The sequence below is a fragment of the Garra rufa genome, chromosome 15, assembly GCF_049309525.1.
Source record: "Garra rufa chromosome 15, GarRuf1.0, whole genome shotgun sequence".
NCBI classification, from domain to species: domain Eukaryota; kingdom Metazoa; phylum Chordata; class Actinopteri; order Cypriniformes; family Cyprinidae; genus Garra; species Garra rufa.
This window is the reverse complement of record NC_133375.1, coordinates 29,387,862-29,396,786: the sequence shown is the minus strand read 5'-3', so window position 1 is coordinate 29,396,786 and position 8,925 is coordinate 29,387,862.

Sequence of the window (8,925 nt, the reverse complement as noted above, 5' to 3'; positions counted from 1 at the left end):
GTGGCATTAATAAAACGAATGTAATACCCAATAAAGTTTAGCATATTTAAATAAATCTAATTTAAACCATTTGTTTAAATATTACATTTGACAGAAATTGTATTTAAAGCCCTCTGCACCTTTTTCCCCACTATTGTTGAAAAAGCAAAAAGAAATGACTCCTCTGCCCTGTGGGTGTAATGCAAGTCATAACGGGCAGCGAGAAATCCAGAACAGAGAGAACCACAGTACCTCCTGTTATCCTGTGTCCAAGATAGGCGGTGAGTGAGGGGGAGGTCTGTGAGAGGTAGCGAGGCATCACATCTCCTCCATTTAATTGGCAAGGGAAATGAGTAGGGATATGGTTAGTATGAATCCAGTCAGTCAGTCACATAGTCTATTACAGGCACACTGGCATTCCGAACTGGCTCTTACTGTCCTGATGGAGGTGTCAGGTCAGTGCCGAGCATGGCCCCCCTCTGGCTCTAACGCCTCTGTCCCGCTCTGTGCTGTCCAGGTGACGGTGATTGTCTCCAGGATTCTCGTGGCGGGACGACTCACCTGTCACTAACTGGTCACAAAGCATTTACCTAGTGACAGAATTCCAATTAGACTGTGATAGAGGTGACACCGGAGAAAGAAGGGCGGAGGTGAGATGCAAAGACGAGTGCAGGCACAGAATGAGGGGTGAAGAAGGAAGAGAGAGAGCTTATGTTTACAGACTGAAAATGAATATTACACATTACCCGTTTCACCAACATAAACTATCAAAGGACTACTGCAATATCATGAGCTGTATTGTAGTAATCCTGTGTCTCTCAAAACCACTGTTGACAGCGATTAAATAATCCGTCGGGACTAAAAGAGACAATGGAGACAATCCCTGAAGAATGTTACCTTCATCTTTAATAGGCCTCCAGTGGCAGATGATGTTGATCCTCACCTCTACAATGTTAAGCCATGTGTTGAGGTCTGTCAGGAAATCTCATGGCAGTGAAGTGTCAGAGGTGAGCGTGCTTCTGTCTTGCGGACAACTGCACGTTTACTCATGACACAGTTCTAATTATTGTAGACAGGATGTCATCACCTCACACAGATAGGGTCACTGGGGTGGATCATGTGTTGATATAACTGCAACACATCTACATTAGCTTGACAAGACTCTGTTGGCCCATATTCTGGAAAATGCCAAGCATGAACAAACAAGGACTAAACCAAAAGATTCTGTAATCAATTATTCACCCTCATGTCATCCCAAACCTGCAAATCTTCATTAATCTTTGAAACACAAATAAAGAGAGTTTTGATTAAATTTGAGAGCTTTCTGATCCTGCATAGAAATGGCCCAGAAAGGTAGTAAGGACATTGTTAAAATAGTCCATGTGATTTCAGAGGTTCAACCTTAATTTTATGACTCACGACTCTCATGAACGCACATCGAAGACTGACATGGAAGACAAGAAATTGTTCAATAAAGTCATTATTTTTGATTTCTTTGCACACAAAAAGTATTCTTGTAGCTTTATAAAATTGAGGTTTAACGACTGATGTCACATGGACTATTTTAATGATGTCCTTACTACCTTTTTGGGCCTTGAAAGTGTCAGTTGCAGGGTCAGAAAGCTCTTGGATTTCATCAAAAATATCTTAATTTGTGCTAAATATCAGAAAATCCAGCTATTTCAACATAGTGTAAATATAATCGATATAATCTATTTGCACTTAGAGTAAATAGAACCCATTGTTATTTGCACTTAGTGTAAATAGCATCTATCGTTAAGAAAATATGCAATTTTCATTTAGCCTCTATCTCTATTTACACTTAGTGCAAATAGCTACTGCCTTAAAAAAAATGGTTCACACAAAAAAATGTTTAATTTTGTCATTTACTCACCCTCAAGTCATTCCAAACCTGTTTTACTGTCTTTCTTCTGTGGAACATAAAAAGTGCTTTACACTACAGCAGGGAAATTTCTACACTTGAAAGAGATATTTTGAATTTAGACTGCAGTAACATTACCCATTTAAACCACTATAAACTGCTAACATTTTAAACATATCACTTAGAAGACCTATATCGTTTCATATCGTCATGTGACCACAATAATATTGAGTTTTGCTATCGCGATACCACGATCAATGTTGAGAACAGTTTTGCTGCTTAAAATCTTTGAGGAAACCATTGTATGTGATTTTTAAGATTTTTGATGAACTGCAATATATATAAAAAAAGCCTTTATTTGAAATTTCCATTTTTTAAACATTATCCCCCAGTTTCACAAACAAGGCTTAAAGGGATAGTTCACCCAAAAATTAAAATTTGATGTTTATCTGCTTACCCTCAAGGCATCCAAGATGTAGGTGTGGCGAGGGGGGGCGTGGTTTCGCGAGGTCTGCAACGGGAGAGAGAGACAGGTGAACGAGTGGTAAGTGGGTCAAGTGCAAATGACAAACACCTGTGTCTCGTTTCAGTAATCGGCGGGGAGAGACGGATAAAAGGAGCGTGCGCCAAGACAACGACGAGAGACTGACTGGGAACTTGTGCCGCAAGCCTGAAGCAGAGTGACAAAGATTTACGACCTATTATGAGTTATTGTGTGCTATAATTGTGAGCGCAGCCAGCGCTATCTACAAGTTTGTTTTGTTTAAACCAAGTTTACAAATAAAAGCACGAGTCCCAGTCTCTCTGACGCTTTCTTTTTCCTTCTGAAAAACAACGAACGTTACAGTAGGTGACTTTGTTTGTTCAGTAGAACACAAGCAAAAACCGTTGCAGTCTGTTAGGCATAAAATGGCAGTGGATGGTCACCAAACCTTTAAAAGTAAAAAAAAAAAAAAAAACATGCACAGACAAATCCAAATTACACCCTGCAGCTTGTGACGATACATTGATGTCCTAAGGCACGAAACTAATGTTTTTTTTTTTACTTTCAAAGGTTTGGTGCCCATTCACTGCCATTATATGCCTAACAGACTGCAACATTTTGAGTTAAAAATATTCGTTTGTGTTCTACTTTAGAAACAAAGTCACCTACATCTTGGATGCCCTGGGGGTAAGCAGATAAACATCAAATTTTCATTTTTGGGTGAACTATTCCTTTAAGCCTAGTCCCAGACTAAAATGCAAGTCTGAGCTGTTTGAACTGAAAAAAAAAAAAACTTGCACTGATTGATCCTAAAATATATCAATGTCTTTATTTCGTCTCAAGATGGACACATCACTTAAATGTCCTAATTGAACTATGGTCTAATCCTGTCTGTGAAACCGGGTCTATAAATGTCATTACTGTCACTTTTAATCTATTTAATGCATCCTTTCTGAATAAAACTATTAAGTTCTTTCAACAAAATGAAAAAAAAAGAACTAACCCTGAACATTTGAACGCTACTGTACATATAACTACAAGCTCAGGTGTGAACCGGAGGGTTGATTACAAAAGACACTTTGAGAGCAGGAGCTACATTGTGGAATACGACATATCTCTTTTTTCTGCCCTGGTTTGATAACTGAACCATAACGGATACTCCATAACAACTGAAGAGAGAGAAGTATCGCTCCATGTCCAGATCGATAGTGAATTAGCCAGTTCGCTCATCTCTTCAGTGGACTGTTTTGGTGGATCGATTTCTGGCTGCGTAGGGCAGCCGAGGTGACGCTGACCAAGAGCATTGTAAAACTTTTTTGAACATCCCACTGGATGCAGCCTGACCTCACAAGTGAGGGGAGTACGTTTACATCCCATTTCAGTTTGAGGAGAACGAGTTATAACGATTGCATCCGTCTCACCACACATGAATGAGAGCGTGAAAGTGAGCGAGTGTGACATTAAGCAATCCCCGCTGTTCTTCATCGGTTCCTGTGGTCTAGAACAAGCCAGGTGTGTGTGTGTTTGTGGTCGCAAGTTGGTGGTTTTTGATGGATGAGCAGGAAGGGAACTGATGGATGAGTCAGTTCTCTGTTGGGACAATATGATGAAGACTATGAGCCAACATACCCCAAGAAAGAAGTCTCATCTCTGGCCCTTCCCACAGTCCATTACACACAGGCATGCACTCTTTCTGCACACTGGTGATGGAATAATGATTCACTGAGATGTATTGACAGTATGCTGGTCGCAACTGGTAAAGAAAAAGACCCGCAACTGGAGTCTTGTATTAACAAAAACCCAAACAATAATTTGAATTAATATTAATTAGTCAGGTCATCAATAGTATAGGGTTAGGTATCCATACATATGTTTAACCCTTTATAGGGCGAGGAACCATATTTGATCACTTAATCGAACATTTTCAATAGCGTCTGCCTCCTTTGTATGAAATCATGTAAGCACATGGATTTGTCCCAGCCAATCAACGGATGTTAGTCTACGTCACGGATAGCGACACAATGGCATCTGACCAATCGGAAGTTGTCTGGGGCGTTTCAAACTTCAGTGTGCTTCCGGAATGAGAAAATGCTGATTTACACTCCTACCTTGTCCCACAAAAACGGAGAAAGCATCGAAATGCACAATGGTAAGTCAATGAAATTCACACATTATATAGCTGAATAGTTGTGTTATATGGTGATATAGACATTGTTTGTGTTGGATTTCTAGAAATTAGTGAACGATGTGGTATAAAAACGGTGTGATCATATTTGATCATACGCCCGTTTGTGGTAACACAACAGAATGTCCATTTTTAGACATACGCCCGGTTCAGGCAAAAGTAAGGCAAGTGATAGTTTGGCTGTTTTTATGCCTGTTTTTTGTCCACTGAATATTGCACAGGCTTGTATGACATGATACAGCAATCCAGTGTCAAACTTAAACCATTTATTGAAATGATCAAGAAATAAACAGTGAAAAATTATGTAATTTTGGTTTTAATACCAATAGATTGGTGTTTATAATTTCTGCTAAAATAGGTGGTACCACTAGTACTTAATGCTATTTGTTTCAGTTCTTCTTATAAATGTACTATTTATGTGAATATTATATGATTTCAGTAGATCTGCACTTTTCTTTCACAAACAAATCAACATGGGCTTGATACTGACTCAGAAACCTTTTCTTTCGCAGCTGTCTACTCAACAATTCTATGGAAAGAAGTCAGTTTTGTTGTGCCAGCTGACCCCATCGACGGTTCTGACGAGGAAGACAGCAAGATTTTTAATTTCCTAAATAAATATTCTGTCAAGTTTCTGTGTATATATATATATATGTTCTTTCTATATATATATATATATATGAACACAGAAACTTACCATAGACCGGCAAGTGACCATATATGATCACTTAATTTAACCTAATTTTCAACATAAAAACATAAAAATAAAAAAAAAGTCACAAAAGTTTAAAGGTCTTGTAATAACCTCCAATAACACTCTGGGGTTGAATTTTAGAATTTCCAAGTATTTCAATGAGTGCCCTATAAAGGGTTAAAAAAAAAAATTCTCTCTATGCAAACCCAGTTTTTGAAAAGTTCATTAAAAGAACTGACTCATTCATAACAGTCATTCTTTTTGGGAATCAGACTACATTGTTTGTTTTGTAAGTTTTTGTTTCACTACAAAGAACTAGTTCATAAGAATCAATTGTTTGCAAATCAGACTACATTGGTTGTGTTGTATATTTTTGACCTAAAGAATCAGTTATAGAATATTTTTTTTTGAAAATCAGACTACATTGTTTGTGTTCTGTTTTTGACCTCATTTTATCTCATTAGAATCATTTGTTTGCAAATTTGACTACATCGGTTGTTGTATGCTTCTGACTTAAAGAATCAGTTGATTAGAATAATTTGTTTGCGAATCTGACTACATTGATTGTGTTGTATGTTTTTGACTTACTATTAAGAATAAAAAAGTTAATTCAAATAATTAGTTTGCGAATAATACTACATTGGTCGCATTGTATGTTTTTGACTCACTACAAAGAACCAGTTCATTAGAATCATTTGTTTACAGATCTGACTACATTGATCGTGTTTTTGACTCACTACAAAGAACCAGTTCATTAGAATCATTTGTTTGTGAATCAGACTACATTGATTGTGTTGTATGTTTTTGACTCACTACAAAGAACCAGTTCATTAGAATCATTTGTTTGTGAATCAGACTACATTGATTGTGTTGTATGTTTTTGACTCACTACAAAGAACCAGTTTATTAGAATCATTTCTTTGCGAATCTGACTACACTGTAAAAAGTGTAATCACTGAATCTACTAAGAAAAGCATGTAAATATAACTCATTTTGACAAATTTGTTGATTTTACTTGAGTACACTGAGTTATTAGAACTTTTAGGTGGATGCAGTAAGGAAACTAAACAACTGTAGTAAACAGTACTTAAGAGCATCTAGTGTGTTGTACTAAAGGTCTGTTCACACTGTTGTAGTCTCGCGTAGCCAGACCTTCAGACTGACGACTGAAGGTCTGGAATTCATGGCAGCTTTAATTGACCAAGGCCCGCCCATAAGGCCGTTTGATCGACATGTCAAACAACCAATCACAGTTCGTTTCGTTCAGCGTCACGTTTCGGGGTGTAGAAATGCCCCCACAACAACAGACTGGCATGCAACAAGTCAGTCATTGAAATAACCAGCATTGAAAGTTAACGAAGAAGAGGGAGAACAAGCAGTAAGTCAGTAATTTGTACGCGAACGTCGCAAATGTGTATAACAACAACGGCGTCTGCATAAGCACCTTTTAGCAAAACGCGAGTAAATCAGTCTGCGCTTTGTTTACCGGCGGACCGAAAATAAACGCGACACTCGCGTGTTCCGGATATCCGATCAAATTCAACTAATCAGATCACGACTTCGACATTCCTGAAGTGTTTCCAGTTAAGTGTACCATATGCATCAGACGTTTAGCCAACGTTCCGTGGGCGTGACGCCTGAGGCTGAGACTAACACTGTTGTAATAACCAGACCAGCAGGGGGCGAAAGTGCACCTTAGGGTGGTTTGCCAAACCGCAAAAAAAAAAATATCACCAGAAGACGACGACTGACTGAACTTCACAGTCAGATGGTGTTTGAAATATGGCAGAAAGATTAGGTAAGTTTTTGGTGATTTAGTTAGAAACAGTATTCTTCTCACAGTGTGTGCTATTGTTTTTGAGGAACAAAAAACGAAATTTGAATGAGTTTTACTGACGAGCATAACTGTAACCTTCAGTTAGCTTACTAGCTAGCCAGTTACTTCTAACCTTAGTAATAATGTTAAATAAATGTGAGTGGACATCAGCAAGTATGTTAAGAGATACAGTACAACTTATTAAAATGTATCATGTCTCATGTAATCCATTTTCCAGTATTTAATGTTTGACCAAATGTCATGAAACATAATTATTTATTTATTTATTTTTTATGTGCATTAATGCCCAGCATTAATTATTACCATTTTATTTTCATATTGTATGTGCTCCTAAACTCATGCAGTGGAAGTGGAAGTTCTGCTTGTTTATTGAGTGAAAAACAGGTCAACTCTTGAAAAACTGATTCAACTATGTAATATGTAAGTACTCAATTTTTATGTTTTCACATATAATATGCTTATTACTATAGGGTGCACTTTGTAAAATCACACTATGTAAAATCGCACAGAATGATGCGATTATATTTTATGCCTAATGTTTGTGATATGAGTGCTATTAAATATGACTTTTTTTCATAATTGTACAGACATCAAACAATAATGGGAGATGACCAGCAGTTCTCCATGGCCTTCCACTCTTCCTTGAAGAGGATCTTGCAGATTTTTTACAAGACATGGGACAATCAGTTTGCACAGGTTTTCTAAGTAAATACAACTTATTACTTTTAACAGTGTACATTGATCGTGTTGTATGTTTTTGACTCACAAAGAACCAGTTCAATAGAATCATTTGTTTACGAATCTGACTACATCGATCGTGTTTTTGACTCACTACAAAGAACCAGTTCATTAGAATAATTTGTTTGGGAATCTGACTATTCGTCGCACTGTATGTTTTTTACTCAAAAAAACAGTTGATTAGAATAATTTGTTTGCGAATCAGACTACATTGATTGTGTTGTATGTTTTTGATTCACTACAAAGAAGTTCATTAGAATAATTTGTTTACAATTAATCAAAGATATACGTATATTTTTACCCAGACCTATTAATACTGCCTGAAATGTCAGCTCTGATGTTTTTGCTCTGAATATGTGAATTTGAATTGCTTTGACTAGTAAAACAAATCTATTTTACAGATACACGCACAGTGCAAATGGTCAGATAAGCATTTTTATCTGTAGTGGTGATAATGGCTTTTACGAAATCCTCTGCTGTCCTAGATTAAAAACCTAGACTGAGGACGTGTTTGCTATCTTCCCTTTATCTCAGTCACCTCACTGTGTCTCATGCCATCAGATTCTTCAGTGTCTTGGTGGCATCAGATTCCTCAGCCAATCTATTATGGCCTCACAAGGGGAAGTGCGGGCCATTGTCCCATGTCGTTCTATCACCGATTACTCTTTGCGGTATTGATCGAAATGCTGTCAGGTTGCTTGTCACCTTAGTGATAAATTATAAGCGTGTGTGTATTTGTGCTATGTGTGTATGTGCCCTTTATCTCTCTGAGAATTTGATTAAAAGTGATTAATCTCTCTTGAGGCTGCCAGAAGCTAAAGAGGCCCAAGGTGCAATTGTTTTATCATCTTACAATCAGATGATTCCCAAAAAGCAAATCAGGGAATCTTTTATCACTCCAGCAGAAAACTAGATTAGTTAGGAAGAACAAGAGAGGAAAACCATAGATTCAGCTATTGGTTCTCAACTCGAGGAACCAGAAAACTTCCAAGGGGGGCAAATTATGGCTTTAAGGATTAGTTCACCACCAGAATAAAGATCTCCTGATAATTTACTCACCCCTATGTCATCTAAGATGTTCATGCCTTCCTTACTTCAATCAAAAAGAAATTACGTTTTTTGAGGA